This window comes from Marmota marmota, unplaced genomic scaffold (genome assembly GCF_001458135.2).
Source record: "Marmota marmota marmota unplaced genomic scaffold, marMar, whole genome shotgun sequence".
NCBI lineage: Eukaryota > Metazoa > Chordata > Mammalia > Rodentia > Sciuridae > Marmota > Marmota marmota.
Window position 1 is genome coordinate 13,654,634 of NW_025999853.1, and position 13,950 is coordinate 13,668,583.

Here is a 13,950-nt window from a genome sequence, read left to right on the forward strand (position 1 = left end):
ATATATATATATATATATTAAAATAATATATATATATATTAAAAAAACTTATTGGTTCTGTCTTCAAATATATCCTGACCTATACTTCTCAGCTCTTCCTCCTGGTCCAAACCATCATCAGTTCTCGCCTGGATTAATGCAGAGGCCTCTGACTGACCTCCCTGCTTCTACCTTCACTCCTCAGTCTCTTCTGCACACAGCCAGTATGATCCTTAAAAATTTTAGATAATGTTCTTTCTGATATACATGTGTCTGCTCAAAATCTTCCATTGCCTTTCTACTTTACTCAAAGTGAAGCTTGGGTCTATCTGCTCTGATCTCCCACATCCTGTCTGATCTCAGGTTCTACTGCTTTATTTCTTGCTGATTCAAGTCAAATTGACCACCCAGCTCTTCTAAAAAGATGGATTGCAAGCTCTGACCTCAGGGCCTTTGCTCTAGTTATTCCCTTAATCTAGAATGTTCCTACCTACGACAGCCACGTGGTTTATACCTATGTATCTTTCATGTCTCTTCCTTATATGGAAGTCCTTCTCAGTATAAAATACTAACCCCTCTATTCTGATACTTCTTATCACCTTCCTTTGCTTTAGGTTTTCTATAGCATCTACAATCATCTGACATATTTCCTGTTTTCTCCCTCTCCCTCCCACCTCCTCTCCCCACCCCCCACTCCACCCAACCAGGATATAAGCTTTTTATAACCATAGAGACTTGACATGATCAATCTCTGTGAGATTGATCCATGCTGTTGCAAAATATTCTATTCTATTCTGCTACTATTGTATCTTCAAAAGTTAGAGTGCTCTTTAGTACATCGTAGTTGCTCAAGAAGTGTTGGTTGAATTAATGAGTAAATGAAGAGATGACTCCTGACATTTGTCTAATCCTTTGCCTTTGAACATCATGCTAATACCCACATATTAGCCCTTACTCTATAAGCTTTGGCCTTTTGCTACTCATGTAACTTCTTCACCTTGACCCCAAAACTTTGCCAATTACAGATACCTTCAGCACCCCCAAGTCCTCATCTTGGGGCACCTGAAATCTTCTGCATAATAAGTACATCACACCAAAGCCTGAGGCACCAGGAGCTCTGCCTTGGAGCCCTATCCACCCATTTTATGCCTCTACCCTGTGTCCTCACCCCATGTCATGCTGAAACAGTTGTGCAAGAGGCTTCTCCTGATGTGCACAGTCTCCCCTCAGGGGCCAGGGAAGCATGTTTCTAGGCTGAGTGCTGAGAAGCTCCCCCATGCCTAACTGGCACTTTAAAAAAAATTTTCCTTAAGAAAATTTTAAATATACAGCAAAGTTGGAAGAATTTTAGAGTAAATACTTACATAGCTACATTCAGTTATTACCATTCGAATTTAAGAATATTTTTCTTTTATCACATATATATCCATCTGTCCTTCTCCTTTATCAATCCACCAATATATTTTATTATTTTGACATATTTCAAAGTAAATTTCAGATATCTGTATGCTGCTGCCTAAATAGTTCATCATACTTATGACTGAGTAGCTATACTTGCATTACATAACTCATATACAATGAGATATTCAAATCTAAAATACACCATTGTGGATGTTCACCAATGCATACACATGCATACCTCTGTGCTATCCAAATTTCTATCAAGACACTAGAACTTCACCACCACCCCAGGAAACGCTCATGTCTACTTCCACTCAACTCTTACCTCCAGCTCCCAGAGGCAACCAATGGTCTGAATTTTTTCCAATATAGATTACTTTTCACTTTTCTAGAGATTCATATGGAATAATACTCTATATACTTTGTTGAATGAGGCTTTTTTCACACCACTATGAACAAATATAGCTAGTTAAGTGTTTAGGTAGAAATATATTGATATCAAATATGATGGATAAATGGATGGATGGAAGGATAGATGAAAGGATGAATAAATGTCTGTGAGATTGATCCATGCTGTTGCAAAATAATGTATTAATAATATATCCCTTTTATTACTGAACAGCATCTCAACATATGAAGATACCACATTCTTTAAATATTCCAATTGATGGTCGCTTGGATTATTTCCAGTGTATGTTTATTAGGGAAAAGCTCCTCTGAACATTCCTGGATAAGTCTTCTCATAGACATGTGTTTTCATTTTTTCTTGGGTAAATTCCTAGAATTGAAATTCCTGGCTCATAGGATATTCATATTTTTACTTTCGTTTTAAAGAAAACAATAAAAATACCTGCCAGGACATTGTCAAAGAGTTTATACCTTGACTCTAGTCAACCATGTCTAAGAGTTCTAGTTCCTCTACATGGAACTGGCATCTTCAGTGTCCAAAACCTGGATCTCTGGCTTCTGCCCTGAAGAAAAGGAGATGAGAAATGATTATCTTCCTTTACTTCCATTTCTCTTCTTCCTATCATTCCTTTTTTTTTTTTTTCTCATCTTCCTGAGTTTTCCCAGCAGGATGAGGGAGACCTTTCTCCAGCTTTTTTGTTTTCTATCCATTGTGTTGGTAGCAGTTTGAGTTCCATCTAGAATTCACACACTAAGTTAATCAGGGGAAGTTAAACATAAGGGTTGTCCTTTCTGATTAAAGATGAATTATAAAGAAAAACTCTATATGGTACCCTAGGGCTGAGGCGGGGCATCCAAGGAAGGAAGAACTTGGAAGGGGTTCAGACTTCATGGAGGAAGGTGTGCTTCAGCCTCGGCATGGCAGAAGAGTTTGCTGGCTTAGCCTGCCTGAGCTGGTGGGTGTTGCTGGACACCATGCAATGCTGTGGGGAGCAGACTGTGGAGCAGAGGATCAGCAGCTAGTGCCATGCGTGCATAGTGGGAACCCAGGTACTTTCAAGGTGTGCTGGTGGCTCGGTGTGTGATTTGCCCTACACAGTTGCTTGTATGTTTCACAGAGTTCTTGTTACCACATGGAACACACAGAGAAAAGGTTCTCACCCGGTCAAGGCTGCTAACTCACAGAATGTTCATGTTCTGGGCCTTTGAATGGGGAAGGCTCTGTGTAGCATCCTCACACCCATATTGCTGACCTGTGGGTCTGCAGAAAGTTCAGGAAGCTTATTCTTCTTGCACTGTCCCTCCAGTGCCCTCTACTGAGAAAGTTTCCGATCCTGCTCACTCTAAGGAGAAATGTTTAAAGGAACACCATTGGCTATCACAGGGCATCCATATGGAAGGGTACATTCAGACATGAGAGGCAACAGGTGAGGGTGGCCGCTGATGTAACACCCTTCTCCACTCCAGGCTAATCCTTAATGGTCAATGGGGAATGATAAACAGAAAACTAGTTTCCCGACTGTGACAGATTGTTTCAAAAATAGCCAGGGTAATTCCTCCCTTCTCTTGCAATGAGACTTTTAGTTCTTGCCATCAAGAGAGACAGTATCTTTCTATATTCCTTGAATCTTGGTTGACCATGCATCTTATTCATTATCTTAATGGCCAATAGAATAAAAGCAAACATGATATAAGCAGATACTTGGAAAGTGCTTGTTCATTGGAGCTTGGTCTCTCTTGCCACTAGGAACCTTCTGCCACCATGGGAAGGAGTCTGGTTTAGCCTTCTAGAGGATGAGAGCTCATGCAGATGTTGAGTCCAGCCAGTCCAACATTCCTAGCTGACACCATGCTAGACCATCCAGCACCAGAGCCAAACCAGAACAGACCAAAAAAACCCACATACCAGAAAGCAATAAGAAATGCCTCAGCATTAAAAGAGAATAAAATCATGGCATTTGCAGGTAAATGGATAGAGTTGGAGAATACTGTGCTAAGTGAATTAAGCCAATATCAAAAAAACAAAGGCCAAATGTTTTCTCTGATATGTAGATGCTGATCCATAATGGGTATGGTGGGGAGGGGAGCCTGGGAGGAATAGAAGAAGTTTAGATAGGGCAAAGGGAGGGAGGGGAAGAGAGGAGGCATGGGGGTAGGAAAGACAGTGGAATGAGATGGACATCATTACCCTAAATACACATATGAAGGCATAGATGGTATGACTCTACTTTGTAAACAACCAGAGGCATAAAAAATTATGCTGTATATGTGTACTATGAATTGAAATGCATTCTGCTGTCATATATGACAAATTAGAATAAATAAATAAATTTTTTAAAAAAGAAATGTTTGTTATTTTAAGTGATCATGCTCCAGTTTTGTGATGGAAAAAAACAGACACAAAATAATAAAAACTTTAATGAGAATATTTCCAAAAATGTATGCTCATATATTAATATTATATTATAGCAATAAACTATTATAAGCAACTTAATTACCAGGGAAAAAAAGCTTTGTTTACCCTAAGGAACAGGTTTGTTTGTACCTGGTGAGTCATTTTTCTTAAAGAATTAATCCTATTTCCTTTTTTACTCAGATACCAAGAAAAGCAGAGCCCACTTGTGGCTCATTTTTTAGCTCTTCTAAATGTTCAAATTCTTCTCCAAGTTTTAATTTTCTATTTATATGTTTCTCTGTTCCTAACCAATAACTCATTTATAATTTGCCTGTTTGGGTTTATATATTCACATAAGATGTCTCTAATGATTTTTTTGGAATGAGATTAGATATGAGCATATATAATTTTTGGCATATAAAAATAATGTCACCACTTATGAATATAATGCTAAAACCATAAAAGACATTGCATTTTCTTTTATAATAAAGCTATTTACTTCACTGTATGAAGCTCACTTTTTGCAAAAGATCAAAATAAAATGTGTGATTTCTGGTTCAGACAATAATTATCTTGAATTAAAAAGCAATAACAAACAAAAACCTTCCATCTTATAAAATTTTGTTTTTATAAAATTGAGAGGGGCTGGGGATGTGGCTCAAGCGGTAGCATGCTCGCCTGGCATGCGTGCGGCCCGGGTTCAATCCTCAGCACCACATACAAACAAAGATGTTGTGTCCACCGAAAACTAAAAAATAAATATTAAAATTCTCTCTCTCTCTCTCTCTCTCTCTTTATAAAAATAAAATAAAATTGAGAAAGATGTCTCTTATTTAGGTAGTTAGGATAAATTGAATGTAAGTCCAAATCAAAACAAAATTTTGTGTTTTCAAGTCATTACACACAAAGTAAAGCAATCCTCTAGTTTTCAAACTTTGGCATTGTTCCTTATATTACCATTAACCTGAGCTTGAAAGAACTTGGTTGCTTCTGTTTTTAATTACTGTATAATTTTTAACCAGACATTTGGATAATGTTAAACCATTTTGCAGGGTTGATCCATTCCTCTCCAAATCAAATCGTTCGTGAGAGAAATATGTTAAAGTTCATAGACCAAAACAAGTTACAGATCTTGAATTAAGCAAAAGTGATCTTTAAAAAATGAGGGCATTGCCCTTTTATGACAATAAATGTGGATCTACTATTTCAAAGTGGTCTACATTCCCAGATTTGGCGGGGGAGGCCAGTCAACTGTGAAATAGGTTGTCAAAAATAAAAGTCTAAAATATGATATAACTGCACCCCCCCACCCACACACACACAGAGACACCTCAACCCTCATTCTACTGGAAAGTCTAAGGTGTCCATTTACTTAGCAGAAAATCAGCTGAGCCTCCCTGCAGATAAAGTTGGAATTCCACAAATAAAATTCGCTGCAGTGACAAATCTCCCTGTAATTGGAATACTTCAAAATATTAAACATGTAATCCAAGAGTAATTGGAAGGCAGTGCACGTTTCCATAATTAGTCCATCACTTTTATTTACCTCATGTATAATACATGACAGCCCACACCGTAAAATAAATTAACAGCTAAATGTCAGATCTCCCCTCTTATTTAGGCCATCTGCCTAGGTGTTCAGATTGACACACACTGGCATAAGAAATTATAGAGACCAGACAAACCCAACTGTCAGAGAAGAGCTGCTTCCCAGTGGCTCCGACCTCAGGGTTTGCTCTTGACGGCTTTTCCTCCTCCACCATTCCCAGTCTTTGCCGATTTCCAAAGTCTAAATGTTTTACAATCTAAATTATTATTTTTGCAAGTCTTGACTACATTTCAGGACATGGGAAAATTGAATCATATATTTTCCTACAAGAATATACATTATTTCATAGAAGAGAGAAAGTCTTTTGAGTTCTGAGCCCACCAGTCTTGGGTTCCCCCTAGGAACTGTCCAGCAAGGAGATTTTTTCCTCATAACTGAGTAATCTCTCTTTTCTGAAATCAATTTTGGAGATTCTGATTGGCACACTCACAATTGGAGGGAAGGGTGGGCTGTGCCTGTCAGCTCTGGGGAGGTCCAGAGGACGAAAAGAAAATTCAGAGCCAACATTTCTAGGTTTTATGCTTCCTGAACTCCCTTTCCACTCTTTTTTTTTAAAAAATTTGAGATATAATTCTTTAAATTTGTTATAATTAGTTATAACATGACAATAGAATGCATTTTGACACATCATATATTAATGGAGTATGACTTCTCATTCTTCTGGTTGTACATGATGTAGAATCACACCAGTCATGTAATCATATACGTACATAGGGTTATAATGTCCAATGCATTCTCCTCTCCTTCCTACCCCCATACTCCCTCCCCTCTCTTCACTCCCCTCTGCCTAATGCAAAGTTCCTCTCCATTCTTAAGCGCCCTAGTCCTACAGCTTATGAAAGTCTGGTCAATGGGGTGTGGCCCTCTCTATGTTCCCAACTGCCCAAGCAAAGACAATATCATGGTTTTGCCAATTAGAAGAGTCTAAGATTTCAAAAGCAAATTAGAATCCCACCATAATTGCCCAGTATGGGGCCTTGCTTCCTGCTGTCACCCACCCTTCCTTCTCATAAGCTTGGAGGCCTCCTTGAAACCCTTTCAAACTCCTTATCAGGTTCATTTCAGTAAGTACCATCACTCAAAAAGGGAAGGAGGGAAGACAGTGACTCAGGGACCAATAATGCTGCTCCTTTGAGAAGTGGAATGGGAAGCCGACAGGTAGGTTTCACCAGCCAAGAGCCAGGGCTCCAACTAACTTTATCTGACTAGGCTTGAATTTCGGCTGTAATGCAAATGCCTTTTGTGGTTTGGGATGAATTACATAACCATCTCTTCCTCCTCCAAAGGATAATAAAAAATAATTTATTGTACTTGTAACACACCTTTCATTGCCATAGCTCAAATGCTTAGATTAGCTCCCTCCCTACCTATCATGCTGTGATGTGAAAATTAATTAGCTAATGTCTGTAAAGTGCTTTCAAGATGAAAAGTGCCATATGAGTGCTAAGTGCCACCTATGAGTACCAATAAAGACAACCTCATAGAGAACATAATAGATCAGCAGGGGACCTAGCCAATAGCCAACTTGAAAAAGCAAGGGGAACAAACAAACAAGAGAAAAAAAAACAAAACAAAACAAATACAGTCACCATAAGAAAGGGACTTCCCAAGTCATAAACTTTTTTAAACTTCCCAAGATGCAGACTTTTTGTGCAAGAAAAGAAACAGGCACACCAGGATGGAAACACAGCTTGGGAACAAGATGAAGGCCAATGATTTACTCGCTGGTGTCTCATCAAAACCCCTGTGCATTCTTGGGGGATGTTAGTATAATTAATTTCCAAAAGAGGTAAAATTAAATGAGATATGATGGACTATTTGCCTGAGGACCACTGGCCTTATTTAGAAAGAGGGATAAATAGATGTCTTATATTGACATCACTTTATCATTTTCAAAGTCCTTTTCCTGTAAGTCATCTCTCTTCACCTGCATATAACTATTTCAAGTGGATGCAATAAATGCTGTTATTCCCATTTTACATATGACAACAAGGGTCAGGGGACTTATCTGATCAAAATTATAGAGCTAGTAAGTGATAAAAGAGGAACTCCAACCTGTCTTCACCACAAACCCAGTGTTCTTTGTATGATTGCATATTAGCTAATGGTCATCATACAATTAGAAGGCATTGCCAATAGATTATGAAATATTTTAATGTTCAGTTTGCTTAAGCAACTCCTAGAAATTTTTCCTAAGTAGTTTAGCATATGCCAAAATATCTAGTATTTTATAGCTTTTTATAAAAATGGGAAAAAAAGAAAACCCAAATGTTTAGCACAAATGTCTGAATAAATACTCACATAACCACAAAAGCAAATATTAGGGGCAACCATTTAAAATAATGTCATAGAAATATCTTTATTAGTATGAAATTCTTCCACTATAAATTGTCAAATATGTATAATATACTTTTTAAAATTAATTGTTCTATTCACACATCATAGAACAATATCTAGAAAGATATGCAATCCAATATAAGGTGAATTCCAGATGATAGGAAGGTAGTGATTTTCATTTTCATCTATTGGATCATCTGTACTTTCAGAGTTTGTTCCATTTATTTGTACAGTAGAAATCATGAATAAAAATCATTGCAACCCAAATCACTTTAAGTCACCACAAAGGTGCTGGATTCAGGAAAGATCAACCTTATTTAAAAAGACTGCTTACTATAAATGTCCTGAACAGAGCAAAGCCTGCACCTAGGAGAGGAAAGTGGGATTGCTCTACCCTCTACCTATCATTTGCAGCTCACTGGGAAGTGTCCTGGAAGATGCCCTTGCCCCTTCTTATACAAGGGTCTGCCTGAGCACCTGCTAGAGTTGGTTAGATCTCAAATGTCCATTCTCCTGTGTCAGATTCCTCTACATCACTGAGAATGTTCTGGCTGTGTATTGAAATGAACAACAGGCTCTAGAAACATACCACTGTCTCCTGGTACTAAGGAATATACTGTGGTAAAACTTGATTTAAGAATACAGGTAGAACTGGAAGCAACGAGTTTAAATTGCAGCAAGAGAACCTAACAGTAGATACCAGGGAAGGATTTCCAGATAGAGGAGAAGGAAGCAGGGAGCCTCACAGAAAGGCATTCTCTGTGGGTTTGGAGGATGTAGTCAAAGGTTTCTAGGGTTAGCAAGCTAGGTAGAATTACCAAATGGCTTTCTTCAATACTCCTAGTTCCTTCCATGGTGAATATGTTGAGATACAGTGCCCCTGATTATGTTACATGGCGATAGGTATTTTGTATTTGTTATTAGGTTATTAATCAATTGACTTCAAGATAAGCAAAAGTGAGTTACCCACTGGATTTAATGACATGAGTCCTGGGCCAGGGATGAGGAATATAGGTGGTCTCTAGAAGGTAAGAATGACCCCCAGCTCACAGTCAGCAAGAAATTAAGGACCTCCTTTGCATAATCACAGGAACCTAACCCTGTAACCCAAATGAGTTTGGAAATAGATTGTTCTTTAGGGTGTTCAGATAAGAGTCCAGTACAGCCAACACCTTGACCTTAATTTTGAGGGTCCCTAACCAAAAAGAAGCTAATGGAGCCTTCCTGAACTTCTGACTTATACAACTGTGTTAATAAACAGGTATTAAACTTGTCATGCAGCAACAGAAAACTAGTTATATAAGAAGTGAACTAGAGATTGGTTTTGTTCGTTTTTTTCTCATTTAGTCAGTTTGGAAACTGAGATACAGTGATGTTGAGTGATTTGGGAGGAAACTAAAAATGGACTGGAATACAGGTGACACAGGTGCACAGCTCAGCTCTCTGTTCTCCATCCCACCTCCCTGCTTACAGCTGGCTCCCGGGATTGCATTTAACCAGTGTGGCTTATAGTCCAGGAGGAAAGACGAGATTGTCATTTGAGGTCCATGCCAGCAATACAATTCTAATATATTTTTTTAGTTCTAAAAAAATGAACTAAAATTGATATGGAATGCACAGACACTTCTCTAATTTAAAAACAATCAATAATATTTATAAGCTTCACCCAAGACTTAAAATGCTGACAATGTTTTACGATCCACTTCCGTCTCCAATAAGTGACAGTTTCAGTTTTCATTTCAGTGAAGTTCAGCAAATTTTACCGCATTCAAATTCCCTGGGAGGTTACATGTACAATAATCTTTCAAGGCCAGTGTTGTAGAACTTTCCCTAACAAAAATGACTTAAATTGTTAGGGAAAAAAGAGAGAGAGAGATGAAGAAAGTTGAGAAGCTTTCACGGAGAAAAAACGTCTTCAAAGTCACCTATAGTTTCACATTGTCTCTGTGACAGAATGCCAATGTACTATCACACATATTCCAGTAAAGTCTGAAAGCAGTGCCATCAGTTGCATTCCTAGCAATTGTCGAGACCAAGGAAGACATTAGCTCTTGTCTCTCTTGTGATTAATCAAGTATCATTAATAAATGTAACACAATTCATGATGATATGATGGATAATGGAGAATTTACTCATAAAAATGAGTAACCAGGAATGAGTCTACTTACCTTCTATGCATGACTAAATTCAGATGTGTTAGAGAAAGCACCCAATCACATTGTGTTTGAAAAAGCCACTTTTTAAAGGTAATGTTTATAATTCCAGGATCATTCTGCCACCATTTACTTTTCCCTTGGACCTGGGTTTGCTATGGATTTTGTTCTCCCTCCTATTGTTATTCCTTAGGACTCCATGGCCTCCGCCATAGGACCATAGTACTGGCAGGAACCTCAAATGACAATCTTATCGTTCCTCTTAGACTACATACCATGCTGGATAAAAGTGATCCTGGGAGCTGGGAGGGAGGTGGCATGGAGGACAGAGTACTGGGCCATGTGCCCATGTCACCTGAACTCCAGTCCCAATTTTGCCACAGTTTCCTCCCAAATCCCTCAGTAGCATAGACAGTTATACTGAAAGGTAACTGCTGATCCTCCCAGTTAACCTATCAATTTCTACCAACCGTTACAATCACTCAAGAGAAACAAAGATTGTTAAATGCTTTTGAGGGCACAATTTGTCCTTCTTTGATTCCTTACTAATGTTTTCCACAAACACCTGTGGTGCTCACTTAATTACATTTTTTTCCCTATATTTTGTAGACTTTTAGATTCCAAATTCTAAGATCTTTGCAGGGTTTAACTAAGAGTGGTGCTGCCCAATGCAACTCTTTCTCATAGAAACGTTCTCTGGTTGTCCAATATGGTAGCCACTTGCCATATGTGACTAATGAGCACTTTGGAATGTGGCTCTTAAGAGAAAGCAACTGAATCTTTATTTTTATTGAATTTTAATTAATTCAAATGTTAATACCACGTGTGGCTATTGGCTACTGCATTGGATAATGTAGCCCCAGAGATTCAGGTCAGGATTGGCTTCAACTATTAAAAAGCCAAGTCTCTGGGAAGTTTGGCCCCTTGGTCATGAGTTTCTTCAAGAATGCTCATTTTACACTTGTGGTGTTGCTCTGGCTCACATTATCAGCTATTCACCAGATAAATATGCATATTATAACTACATTCCTTTCTTGCTTATAATAGGAATAATAGCAATAACAATGGCTCCTATTTACAGAGTGCCTATGGCGGGCCAGACAAAACTGCAAAGAGCCTTCTAAGGAAGGATTTCTGAATACATTCCTTCATTCATTTAATAAGTATTACAATGCAAGTTAAATAAATGAATCCATTGTGGTTTAGCTATACTATTCTTTGCAACATTTGACATTTTCCTTATATTCATCCACTATACTTTACCTCCTAATATAACCTAATGATCAAAGTACAGGAAAATTATTAGCATTACATTTCTTTCCACAAAGGTAAAATGCCTTTGGTATGATATTTCATCATATCAAAGACATCCACTGCTTTCCTGCCACGATTTGTCATTATGACTCTGTCCATTTCTCCTGGTTTCTTTAGAGCAAGGAACAAAACACAACTGTGGGTACAAGGGGGAAAAAAAAACCCTAATCTGAAAGAGTTGGTACCAAATAAATTCCCTTAGACGTTTTGGATCGACATGCATCCGGAGACAAATTTCTGGTAACTCTAAAAGAGAACAAATTTCCTTGGCAGAGGGAGCGGGGCCAACGTGTTTGACAATTGGATGATATAGTGGCTAAGCCTGGAAAATGATGGGTGACAGGACGGAGAAGATGACCAAATTCTTTATGCAAGGTCTTCTGCAAAACCTGGTGCTTCATTTCAAGAGCACCCTTAGCTGAGAACTCTGAGTCTGACACCACTTTTCTTTACAGCAATGACAAGTAACAGTCACCATCTGCAATCCACCAATACTCACTGTGGAGCTGTTTCTCTGTTTTGTTCTACACCTTTTATACCCAGTAAAACATTAAGGTATTTATGATCAAGTGTAATTCAACCAAGTTGGTAAAGTACTATCTTAAAGTTGAAGACTTAATAACAACTCGGATCGCAGGCTGGCTGTCACCAGCAGGCAGGGAGCTACGGCACACAAAAACACCAGTTTGTGTGATAAAACCTTGACAGTCTTGCCTACACACAAACCAAAGAAAATAACATGCCGGTGACAGCTACAACAGCAGCAATTTTAAACTTCTTACTGATGAAATGCACTTTGCAGTCATAACTCTTGCATAAATCTGGATGTCACTTTTCTCGTGTTATAATTTTGTGATCCAATGGATCATTGTGTAGACCCTATACCTGCAAATGAGCCCAATAATGCAGAATGTGCACAAATCATTGAGCTATCAGGGACATCAGGGGTTTGGCTGCTGGGGTTATTAACAGATATTTTTTCACCTAGAAGCACAGACTAAAATCAATCATTCTGATAACTAGGCATGGCATGAGCTGTTTGTACTTTCATTTCAATTTGATTAATCACATATACGCAGACCTTTACCTTAAAGGAGCAATTGTTCACATTTAATCACAAATAAACATTCACGCATAACATCAGATGTTACTAAATTTAACCGCAATTTATTCTTCCTGTTTTAGCAAATATATTTATGATAATGTGGCTTTCTGCATATAAATACATTGCTTCGTTCATTTGACAAACATTAAAATCGAAGCTAAGTAAAATTATCCACTGCTTTATATCATTTATCATTTGTCACTTATGAAGTTTCCATTCTATCTGCATATTTTATTGCACAACTTATCCTGATAATCGAAGTGCAGTTAAATTATTAGCAGTATGTTTTCTTCAGTAAAGTAGAACATGCTAGAGATCAGATTCCATCATGAGGCATGTCCTTCTTCCCAAGATTTTGTTCTGTCGCCCTGTCGAGAAATCAGGAAAATAAATACAGTTCTGGGTGCAGGATTTTTTATTTTAAATCTGAAATGGAGCTGGGACCAAGTAAATATCTCTTATGATCCTCCCAACATTGTTCTCAGGAAACATAACATTCCAGAAGGCACATCTGCTGTTACTATAACAACAGAAAGGCAGAGCCTGAAGAGAATATTCTGCACTAGAGGGCAGTCTACAAACCAGGAGGATTCCTGGGTTACCCTTCTAGAAGGCAAGGGGGCATTTTTGTGAAAAGAAGCAAAACTTGAAGAGGGTTTTGATGTATGAATGGGGCATAGGGTTATGAGAATCTGGGGAAAGTAGAAGGGCCGCTCAAGGTTTATAAACAGCTTCTAGATCAAAGGTGCAAAACTGCTCTTAGGGAAGCCAGCTAGCAGGGCTGTGTAGCAAAGCATCTTGCTACTGGGATTTGTGCAGAGTTAAGAACTGGTCGAAGGAGGAGTAAAAAGAGAGGAAAGAACCCTTCTCCAGCTGTCTGACCCAAGGAACACGAGCACCACTTTCAGAGGGAGGTAAAGTCACGAGCCCAAGAGGGGACCAAGATACACTCTAATCACCCTGGTCCCTCAGAGTTGTGGGGAATGGTCTTGGGCATGGCTATCCAGGAAGTGTGGAGATGCTCACTGAAGAGCTGGACGTGGATGAGCTCCGTCAGCCCTTCTGAGAAGTTGCCTCTTTCCCTGCTTCACCTTCACTGGCTTCTTCTCAGGCCCTTGACCTTCTTGGTCTTTTTATTCAACTCTCCATGCTAGATTGACCTCTGTTTGGGAGTCCACCCCATTTTGTCTGCTACACCAAAGTAATGCTATCCAGGTCACTAGTCCTACTCTGCATTTCTAGTCTCTTG

The 13,950-nt window shown here is 38.6% G+C and overlaps 2 long non-coding RNA genes across 3 annotated transcripts in view; one reads left to right on the forward strand and one right to left on the reverse strand.

The window, feature by feature from the left end:
• Nucleotides 1-3,794, forward strand: part of LOC125616937 — a 7,676-nt gene extending 3,882 nt beyond the window's left edge. For both annotated transcript variants that reach the window (XR_007347731.1, XR_007347732.1), the window contains exons 3-4: nt 2,627-2,838; nt 3,536-3,794. This is a non-coding gene — a long non-coding RNA (uncharacterized LOC125616937). The remainder of the gene's footprint in view (nt 1-2,626; nt 2,839-3,535) is intronic.
• Nucleotides 3,795-12,643: 8,849 nt separating this feature from the next.
• LOC125616938 overlaps nt 12,644-13,950 on the reverse strand; it is a 79,570-nt gene continuing 78,263 nt past the window's right edge. The window contains exon 4 of the long non-coding RNA XR_007347734.1: nt 12,644-13,069. This is a non-coding gene — a long non-coding RNA (uncharacterized LOC125616938). The remainder of the gene's footprint in view (nt 13,070-13,950) is intronic.